Source organism: Falco peregrinus, chromosome 9, assembly GCF_023634155.1.
Source record: "Falco peregrinus isolate bFalPer1 chromosome 9, bFalPer1.pri, whole genome shotgun sequence".
In the NCBI taxonomy this organism is placed as follows: Eukaryota; Metazoa; Chordata; class Aves; order Falconiformes; family Falconidae; genus Falco; species Falco peregrinus.
Window position 1 is genome coordinate 17,581,985 of NC_073729.1, and position 11,122 is coordinate 17,593,106.

Below are 11,122 nucleotides of genomic sequence, written 5' to 3' on the forward strand. Positions count from 1 at the left end.
GGCGCAACCTTAGGAGCGGTCGGTTGGTATGTCTTTGGATGTTGTCTCCTGCAACTGTTTTGAAGGGGGGCAAAAAGTACTTTTTGTACAGCCATAGCAAGACTCATCTATCATTAAAGCGTACCTACCATTTCAGCCATAAAACCCACCCCCGGCAGGCAGCAAACCGCCGGAGTTGGCTGCTACAGCCATCCTGAGAGAACTGAAGACACCCATGGGTGAGCGCTGCGGGCTGGTGTCAGCTGTAAGATGCCCATGTTCTTGCCTGACCCGCTCTTGGATCCCTGAAAAATCTGCTCCAGCCGATGGAGACCTGAGCGGGACTGGGGGCTGTGTGCTGGGATTTCTGATCTGGAAAAAGAAGCCTGGCCTGGCACATCACGTGTATTTTCAGCTCAGTGGTGCTGCTCTGGAGAAGGGGTGGCTCGTCATCTTCATTACGAAGCTCATAACCTGTTAGGAAAGTTCGCCAGCTACCACAGTTTCTCTGAGGTGTGTGAACTTGAATGAAAAAGTGGAAAATTTCAGCAAAAAAATTCAAATGTTTTGGTTGGTTGGTTGCAAGAAATAAAAAGAAACTCTTCCCCACCCAACAGCCCTCAGGCTTGTCAGATCTCGGGCTGGAAACAGTGACAGTAGCAGGGATTCCCAAAAATCACCAGAACGCCATGAAGTGGAGAATGCTGGTACATCAGAGACAGGGGCTATTAAAATTCTTCACAGTCATGAAAGGTGCTTCATTTTTTTTATGACTGCTAATAGCACCTTGTATTTTATATAAACTTCAGCTGAGATTTTCAATCATTTTAAATGCATGAGTAAGCTGTTTATGAGGTAGGTAATCATTGCTCAGAGCACCCTCTTAATACTTGGGTTTTATTTGCTTTTCCTGGGTTTTATTTGCTTTTCCTGATCTTCTTACTGTCTGATCTTCCTGTTGCTTGGGCTTTGTCCTTCTACCCTTCTCTTTTTTTTTCCTCCCCTGTTCCAATTCCCCTCTCATCCTCATTTGTTATCTGGAAGGAAAGACAGTTACACTGGGGTCCACAACAACTGCTGAAAAAATGGCTCAGGAAACCATATTCCGGCAATTCATGAGCACACTAAATCTCACACTAAAGCTTTTCCCCATTAAGCTCTTTTCATCATTTACCACAAGATTATTTTTCTTCCCTGTGCTTTGCTCGCTCTTGCAGGTCATGCACCCACACCTGCACTGCCCTCAGTTTCCTGCTGCAACCCTACGAAGGTGCAAGTTGAGCTCCTCCTGTTCATGCTGTGCATTTAGAGCTGGAATATCCCAAACTGTGTAGTTCAGGCCCCAAGTTGACTGATGAAATAAAAATAAAGTGGGTTTTTCACTACCAGAGAAAAGTTGGCTAGATGATTTTTAAGTCTTTTTGTTTATAAATTCTTGTTAATTTTAGGGTGTTAAAAAGAAAAAAGGATTAAAAAAAAATCTGCCGTGGAACATGTTCAAATCGGCAAAGAAATAACAATTGTTACTTGTTATTTAAATCAGCTGAAACTGTAAATGTTGGAAATTTTTCAGTTAAGGCTAGTACCTTGTGGAGGCAGTTGTGAATACTGTGGGCATCTGCTGTCCTCTGTGGTTACCAAAAAGTGGGTGAATAATAGAAACCAGATGCAAACAAATACAAAAGAGTTCCTTCACAAGGGCATTTGGAATGAAACCAGAAAAAAAATAATTCTGAACATGGCTGCGGGAGGCTGCTCACAATACATCAGGAAAAGTTGCTTTGTTCCAAATAGACTATCACTTGCTTTCCCAAGCATTGTTGTGGAAGAACAAATGTGGTTACTGATAGTCTGCAAGTTTGGCTAGCGATCAACACGCCACAGAACAAATGCAAAATCAAATTCCAGTTGACGGGTTAATACAGATTTTCCTTCCATATGCAGAACTGATATGTAAATAGATATTAGAGCAGCTCAGGCTGATAAAATATTGAGAGCTTTAATTTGGTTCAATATCACAAAATGTTTTATGTGATTTGAATGCAGAAATCATGTTGGGGAAGCTGAGGAAGAAACCTCTTGTGTTAATTATAAAATACCATGGAAAGATGTGGTAGCATTTTGCTGCTTGTGCATGTAAATGCACAAAAAAATGCAGAAGTGCAAAAAGAAAACTGAAGAAAAAAAGAAAAAGAGGTAGCATTTCCCAATTTAGGAATCCGGCACACAAGAAGTTAGGATTTGTTAAAGTAGAAGTTAGTTTGATAGAGATTTTCTGCACTACCTGAGATAATTCTCCAGCCTTAAATTACTTGTTTATATAGTATAGCGTGACAGTGGGGAGCATGGATTAGAGTAGTACGTGGGCAGTTTTCAGCTTGGTCTCTTTTTATCTCTGTTACCTGTGGATCTCACCTCCAGCATATTTTTTTATATTCTAAAAAACAAATCCACAATCTTTCCAGGCGTAGGAAAATTAAGGCTTTCCTTCTACTACATCTACAGCTGTCTTTACAAAAGCAGCCCTATTTGATCTTGCTGAAATCTAGAGCAAAGCTCCTAGCAGAGGGCAAGATTTGGTCCTCAAAGAGCAGATGGGCAAATTTCCATTTTAAACTACATACTACCTTTTTTTAATTTGTGGTAACAGATAGTGGTTACTGATTTAATTAGTTTTTTAAAAAAATTAATAATCAGCCACGTTTATGGCATACAGTGACAAACTAAGCTTAGACCAAGTCTTTGCTGAACTATTTGTGGACAATACATTGAGGCACAACTGAATAGCTTTACAATTTTTTTTCCTGCACTTTGCTGTGCTGTTAACACATCTCATTTATTTATCCTTGGTGAATTAATGTGCTTCAAGTACTTAAGCGTTTGCACGAGTAAGAAGGCTTGGATTAAGTGCATTGTCTTCCAAAGTCCTAAAACAATCATTCTCCCTCCCAAACAGCCTTTTGCAAGTGACTGTGCCTGTCATCAATGTCATTTTGATTAGATGATGGTAAGGAGCTACTTAGGTGTTTAGCAGCTTTCTAATAGCATTTTGCATTCACTTCACTGGATAAATTAGAAGCAAGTATAAAACAATGCCATTAAATCAGATTAAATTATATGAAAATTGCAATTTAAATAGTATAATTGTTTTTATTATGTCAAAACATCACATTATGCATTTTACGTTTTCCCCTTATTGCTTTTAATGCTGTTTTACTAAGCAGTATAAGTAATAAGATTTTGCACATAAAAGGGCACAGAGAGCATTGGGTTTACTTCTAGAAGCTATTTCCTTATTGTATCTCACCTAAAAATAAAACAACAAAACTCTTTCTCCAATTTTGCTGTACAAGGAGTTTTTATGGAACCACAGAAGGATCCTTGTAATTCTGCCTCTGTTTACACCCCGAAAATAAAGCCATCAGCTGTGTCTGTGGAATTTGAATCAGGTGGATTGCATATCCTCAGAATGATTCAAATTCCTTTTCTGTATTATTTATGCGTAGCCACTCACAGCCAGAGCTGGTACAGAGACACTGAGGTATAAGACAACAGATGATGTTCTCCAGTTTGCAAGTTCTCAAAAGAACTTCTCAAAGTCCATGAACACACTGGTACAAGTTGCCCAGAGAAGTTGCGGATGCTGCGTCCCTGGCAGTGTTCAGGGCCAGGCTGGCAGAAAGAGAATGCCGTATCCCCAGGAAAAGTACAATTTAGAGATGCTGATGCATGAAATTGAAATAATGTTATTTTCTTCTCAAGATGTTTAGTATGTAACTGTCTCTTCACCTAATGTAAACAAGAATGCCAAACAACAATACTAATTTTTAGTGAGCTGTTGTCTGTAAGACAGTTAAAAACCAGCACACTCACTCAGTGGCTCTCAAGAAGTGAGGAAAAGACACACAAATAGTAAAAGCACTCAAGAAAACCAGATGTGTTGAGTACTGGCCTGTGTGTACAGCTTTCCCAGTGTTTCATAAACAAATCTAAACACATACCACAGTGCTCACTGAGTTTTAACTAATAAAACCAGGAGAACTGACATTTGTACCGTTAAGAGAGTCCTGGTCCGACGAGTGTTTTGTGCTAGAAAGCAAGAGAGCTCCGTGGGACAGAGCAATTTCTTTCCTATGTTCTCGGCAGATAACAAATGGAGAAAATGTCACCTAAAGAGGCTTGGATCATCCCAGAACCATCAGGCTGATGTCTACGCATTGCCAAATGGCACAACTGGAACAGATGCTGGAATAGCATCTTGTACCAGTGTGTTCATGGACTTTGAGAAGTTCCTTTGAGAACTTGCAAACTGGAGAACATCATCTGTTGTCTTATACCTCAATGTCTCTGTACCAGCTCTAGCTGTGAGTGGCTACGCATAAATAATACAGAAAAGGAATCTGAATCATTCTTTCCTCCTCTTTATATGTTTAGGTTCTCAAGACTTAAGTTGTATTAGGAACACAATCCTTTAGGTACTTGATTATCTTTTTTTTTTTTTCCCCCCCCACAAATGCAGAACTGCTGGCGTGAGGCCGGAACAGTTATCTGAGAATGCACAAGTTGTACTTCAGAGCAGCCTCATTTCCTTCTGACTGACCACACTGGATCTTAACAGGAGAAACCTTTAGAGCATGTGCATAGCCTGCATTTCCTAGAGCTGTGGCTTACGTTGGAATTGTAGGACTTGATCGCATCACCACAGTGAGCCACTTCGTTTACCATTCACTGGCTATACTAATTACAGAACCAGTGTAGAAGCAATCGGTCAACTCAGCCGTGTGAAACTCCACTGAAGCTACACAACAAATGATATTAAACAACAGAACACATAGCTCATAGTTTTTGGTTGGAGAGAAACTTTGCTAATCTAAAATAAGGAACTGCATAGTATAACCGAGGACAGAATTTATATCTGTCACATCAGTTTAACTGTAGGGGATAGACATAAATGTTGAAATGCCAGGCCCTTAGGCTACCCAGCTCTGCTGGAAGCACTGGCAGAGCTGAAGAGCTGAGATAAGAGAGCTCTGCTAAACAGAAGCAACTCCGGGAGGGGGAAGAAAAATATTTACTGGTCTTATCTTAAAACATAAGCAAAATTAGTGCAATAAAACAGCAAGCCAAGTACCACCTTTGTGGCATGTATGATACAAGCTGGAAGGCAGTTTTAACTAGGAATTGTGAATGTCAATGTACTGCTCCTGGTAATTTGTATTAAACTGTGCAACATTTTGAATGTTAACATCATCAGAATTAATTTGTCTCATATTCATGCTTGATTTTACTGAATTGCCATGAGCTCTCTTCCTTTCAGGTGCATTCCACATATGAATTTTGTGGCTTTCTTCTCTTGAAGAGAAGGCAGTGACAAGAAGGTATGATACACACAAAAGCTGACACTTGTTTTAGCTGCAGTAAAAAGGGCAAAGAAGGAACATCCCTCTTCACTGACAAAAGCTGAGATTTTTACTACCTAGTTTGTGGTAGTACGAACCTTTCAGCTACAACTGTGCAAGAGTTTCTCACGTTTGCCATCTCCGTTTTGGTGTTTTCCTATCCCTGACGTGTCTTTTTGTGTCAGCTGGGATTTTACACACTAAGACCTACAAACCCTTCAGGCTAATACATACATAGAAATGCTCAGAAAACTTTTTCATAAGCAAATACTTTAGGAACTCACAAAAAGAGGCATCACTCCAATAACGTATAAAGAAAATATTAGGAAATTAAGTATGTCAGAAGGAAGTGACATTTCAACATCTGATAATCACCCTCGATGCTAGAGGATCCATTTCCTGTATCTTTCTCTCCATCTACACATAATTGCACCAGAGTTGCAAACCACTTCTCCTTAGCCACCACAGCTGCCTCCCACCCCTGGGCTCAGGACTGCCTGGTACCCTCACTGACCACATCGCAGCCTGGCTTATATTTGACTTACTGGGGGAAAAGCTCTTTGATACAAGACTGGCAGCATTACTGAAAAAAGCCATCACTGAGCCATCCTCAAGAGTAACTACAACATGCCAGCTGGAAAGACAAACACTGCAATGAAACATACTTTCCAGACACCGAGATGGTTACTTGTTACCACCGTAAGAAAAAAGTATGGGCACTTGTTGAGATATTTTGGGAGTTTATGACAGCCATTTGCTTGATATATATTCATTTTCCAGCAGAACTGTAATTCTGGCAAGAACAGCCCATTTTTCCTCACAAGTAATCGGTCTTGTAGCAGCACCCGCAACAGTTAAATGTGTTCCCCCTCCACCAGTACATCTTTCCTGTCAGCATTAGTTTTACACACATAATAAAAGTGATAAACTCTGACTTGAATTAACAAACTGCTTAATATATACTTGAGTCACCTCTTCAAGAGCCTGATTCCAAGTACACTGAATAAGAGAGCTTCCTATCAATTTCAGTGAGGACAGATAAACGTGGCTATGTGCTTATAGACACTACTGAACTGGGGCAAGTACCACTGCAGCATGAAGCCTATCACACCACAAAAATCATGTCATATAAATTAGTTGTTCTCTATTCCAACACTTGCATAGCACGCAAAAATATTTCCTTGTCCTCTTGGATTGTTTCCGTCCTGCTTCCCGGCACATACATTTGCCTGTAGGTCAAAGGACAGACTCAGGCTCAACAAATGTAATTACACAAGTTCATTCTCATTACCAGGCTGTAAATACTTTGCACTTACAGTCCTTAAAACATCACCTGCCCAAAGGAAATTATTAACAGAAATATTAGCTAATCTAAGTAACAAAGCTTAAGATGAGTCACGGAGGAAAAAATTATTTTGGTTTGATACTTTCAGTATTTCAATAGTCAGAGAAGTGAAGCCCTTTTCATACTTGAGAAATTTTGTTAATAACGTTACCATATGGCATAAGAATAAATTCAGCAGTCACGAATTCTAGTTCATATCAATGTGAAAACTGTATCCTAGGGTTTTGCCTTCATTGTAATCACAGTAACACGAATCCATTTCATATAGTCAATCTCTTATAATTTAGACTTGATGGCCAATAACGCAAAAGGCAAGTTTAAGAGCGCTGGTGTAAGGGAAGCTCTCAGGTGGTTGTCCTGAAGGCAGTTATCTCGCTCCACTGTAACAGAGGCAGAAAGAGCAGAACCACTCCTCCCTAGCCACTGCTCCTGCCTTAAACGTTTCCTCAGGCACTCCCAACTCCCAACAAAAAAGGGCACTGAACATTTTCGTACTCACATTTGACAGGTTTGGCTGCTAACTTAAACCTTTCATATTTCAAGACATACATCTGTAAGGCATTAAAAAGAAAGGCAGGGCAGAGATTAAAACAACTGTTCAATATTCCAGTAATACATATAAGATGTTCAATTGTAGCTTGACTTAAGTTTTGCACAGTATTGTATTTATTTACTTATTTTAATCTAGGAATTACCAAACTGAATCATATGAGAGGTCTACTTAGTTCAATATCCTGCTTAAACAAAAAAGGCTTCCAAAGTTGACACCTGTAGTAGCCAACTACAAATTAATCAACTCTTCTGTACCTCTTTTGAACTGACAAAAAAAAATTGTTTACACTCTGTCAAAATCTTTAGCTTGATTAATTTTAGTTACTTGTGTAAGTCTTTTGTTATTAGTTCATAACCTGGGTTATAAATCGTATTTATCTGGATAGTCCAGATAAATACTTACAATTAAAAAATAAAATTCTTGATTTCTAGTAGCTACGAGCTCCACGCTGTAATCACACAAAAGATACTTCAATTGTTAGTTTCTATTTTTGCAAAAACATGGTGGATATTTTCCTTTCTATATTTTTCCCTTGTGAACTAATCTCTTTCCAGTTTTCACTTCCTCTACTCAGAAGAGCTTCCCTATGGTTTATTCTTGTAATCATTCTCTGACCCTTCTATAAAATTCTTTATAGAGATGTGGCTGTTGCAACACATATTTATTAGATTTTGGTCTTGTTTTTCATTTATACTATGTTAAGATGATAGAATATATATTTAAAAATACCTTGAATTGCAAACTTGTTACATAATTAAGGGACAAGATTAAAAATGGTTTGAATAGCATAACTAAAAAAAATTAAAATTAGTTTCATTACCTGTCTGGTTACTGTAAAGTAGATTCATGTCTGTAATATATATAAAAAAAAGGTTAAAAATGTTTTTTTCCCCCCTTTTGATTTGACGCACACATTTAAGCTTCTTTTTTTTTCTGTATGGATTGAGGCAGAACAATACGCTATTACCATTTTATCTCCAACTGCACATCACTTTTACCCTTCAGTGAAGATGGTGCATTATTTAAAATAATCAAACAACAGAGCGCAGCTCTAGGTTAGGTTTAGGACGCGATCAGAACTTCAGGCTGATCATTTAGAGCAGAAAATATTTTGTGGCTGCTAACATGAGCAGCAGCATGTACTTGTTGTCATTCATGCTGCCTGAATACACCTGGACCTGAGCAATCCCATTTCATTACATGCTAAGCACAGCTCTCTGGACTAGTCACCGAGTTGCTCAGAAATACAGATTTTAAAAAGCAGGTTTACATACTTATGAACATATTTAAAGCCGAAATGCATTATGTATGCCATAGTCAACCATGGAATCGTGTCAGCGTTCTTGCAGGCTGGATGGGAATACACAGAACTGCAGCTTTGCATGAAGAGTTATAAATGATTAACCGTCCTCACGGGGGCAGGTGGAGCCCAGCTCTCAGAAATGCTATCGTATGGTGATGCCACCCAGTGACAGGGGCTTAATGGGAAGGCATCCTCCCTCCCTACAGGTACTGGAAGTTCCCCTCTCTGTGCTTCCCTTCATCTGTCCATTGAATACTGACTATCTGTAATGGTCATACACTGGAAGACTCCAATTTTGTTTTATTTTTTTCCTTACGTAGATTAGGCAATCTGGAGCTTGCTCAGCCTGCTATGCCATCCCCAAATGGGCATTTGCTGCTTTCCTTCCTACAATAATCTCAGCAAACTACTTAGTTACTGTTCCGATTAATTACCAGAAACTTTTGCTGTATTTTCCCATTAGTTATAACCCAAGTTAAATAAGTACTATTTTACAAATATTGACAATTCTGTATTTGAAATTCCTGGCATAATACAGAGACATACACTCTAAAAACTTGATAGATGATACTGACAGCAAAGTATCAATAAATACGAAATATAAGGACAAAAGTTAATCTAACACACACACAAATCCTTCAAAGAAAAAAATTTTTTTTTTTTTCATTCTGGAGGAAACAAATTAACAGCAGTGCCCTGCATGCAACAACATGCGACACAGGCATCACCCCATCTGAAGATGAGCAAGCTGATAAGTCATTCAAATGATTCACTTTTAAAGGGTGACATTAGTTGGATGCTGCTTAGAGTACTGCTTACACATTGCTTACGTTAGCATGAAGCTTGCAGAACAGACAGAAAATGTTTTTCATGTTTCTCTAAAAATAATTTATAACAAGTACAAAGCTGAATGGAATAAGCACTTTCTTTTCCAGCCAGATGCAGACCCCTGTACACATACGCTATATACTTACTCAGTCTGTGTACCACACAGATGGAAGAAAAAAGATCTGTATGGGCAGCAAACAAGCCTGAAGAAGCAGAATTCATCATCCTTACAACAGATAGGATGTGAGTTTAGCCCAGTGACGGCCCCTTGCTTGAAAAACCATGGGACTAATTGCTTCCTACCAGGAGTTGAACAGTCTGGCTGATGAAGAGTTCTCACTTGAGGCAGCTAGCCTATCTGCAGGGTAAAGTATTCTCCGCAGGAGCAGCAGTCTGCATCAAAGCCACAGATAAAAGTGTTTCCATGCTCCAATGTCAGACAATACAGAAAATCCTTTGAGCAATATTAGATGTAACAGAAATCGCCTAAAAGAAGCATTTGAATGCATAATGCTCTTGTTACTCACAATACTGCCCTTTCGCTTCAAATGTCCCCAATTTTAAAGTGCTGATACTTTATTGGTCTTCAACAGACAATTTCTTCCACTAATAATCCAGGATTTATCAGTGAAAAGAAGGGAGCATGCTGTGCCGAGCAAGGCTACCATGATTTAGAGTTCTGACTATCTAGCAGTATTTAAATAACCTTGGCATTAACAGCAAGCTGTCAGTGCAATTTCCAAGGCTACATAAGAAAAGGCTGCAAGGACGGGGCCTTAGGGAAGCTGAGAAACGAAACTGTCCAATTACTCCAGCAAAGTCAAGGGCAGCATAAAGCAAAGCATTGCCAGGGACTGATGGGGTCCAGCAGCCCTAGAAGCCCACACTTTGGGTTTTCTTTCCTGTGAACTGAGTTCTCTCAAATCAACCATTTTGTAAGCATTGTCCCTTAGTGAACTGTTGAGGTGTTGGGCAGTGTATTTTCAGCAGAAGCCCTCAGCCTGGATTTCCCACCCCATTTCAGTATTTGCATTGGGAGTCCCCTTCATTCATAGGAGTGCAAAGTTCAAATGTTCTACCACAGCAATACATCTGTTGCCAGCGAGTGTGCTATTATTATGGCCATCACTCCTCCTCTGTAACAATGCTGTAATGTATTGAAATTTTTATCTGCAAAACAGTGACAAAACAGTTAAGAGGTTTTCGTGGTTTAACTCTGGCTGGCAACTAAGCCCCACAAAGCCGCTTGCTCACTCTCCTCTGATGGGATGGGAGAGAGAATTGGAAGGGTAATAGTGAAAGAACTCGTGGGTTGAGATAAAATCAGATTAATAAGTAAAGAAAAACTGCTGCAAAGCAAAGCAAAGCAAAGCATAACAAGGAATTCATTCACCACTTCCCACGGGCAGGCAGGTGCTCATCCATCTCCAGGAAAGCAGGGCTCTGTTATGTGTAACAGTGACTTGGGAAGACAAATGCCACTGCCCCAAACATCTCCCCCCCCGCTTCCTTCCTTCCTTCCTTCTTCCCCCAGCTTTATATGCTGAGTACGATGTCATATGGTATGGAGTGTCGCTTTGATCAGTTGGGTTCAGCTGTCCTGTCTACATCCCCTCCCAACTTCTCATGCACCCCAGCCTGCTCGTTGGTGGGGTGGGGTGAGAAACAGAAAAGGGCTTGATTCCCTGTAAGCACTGCTCAGCAATAACAACCAA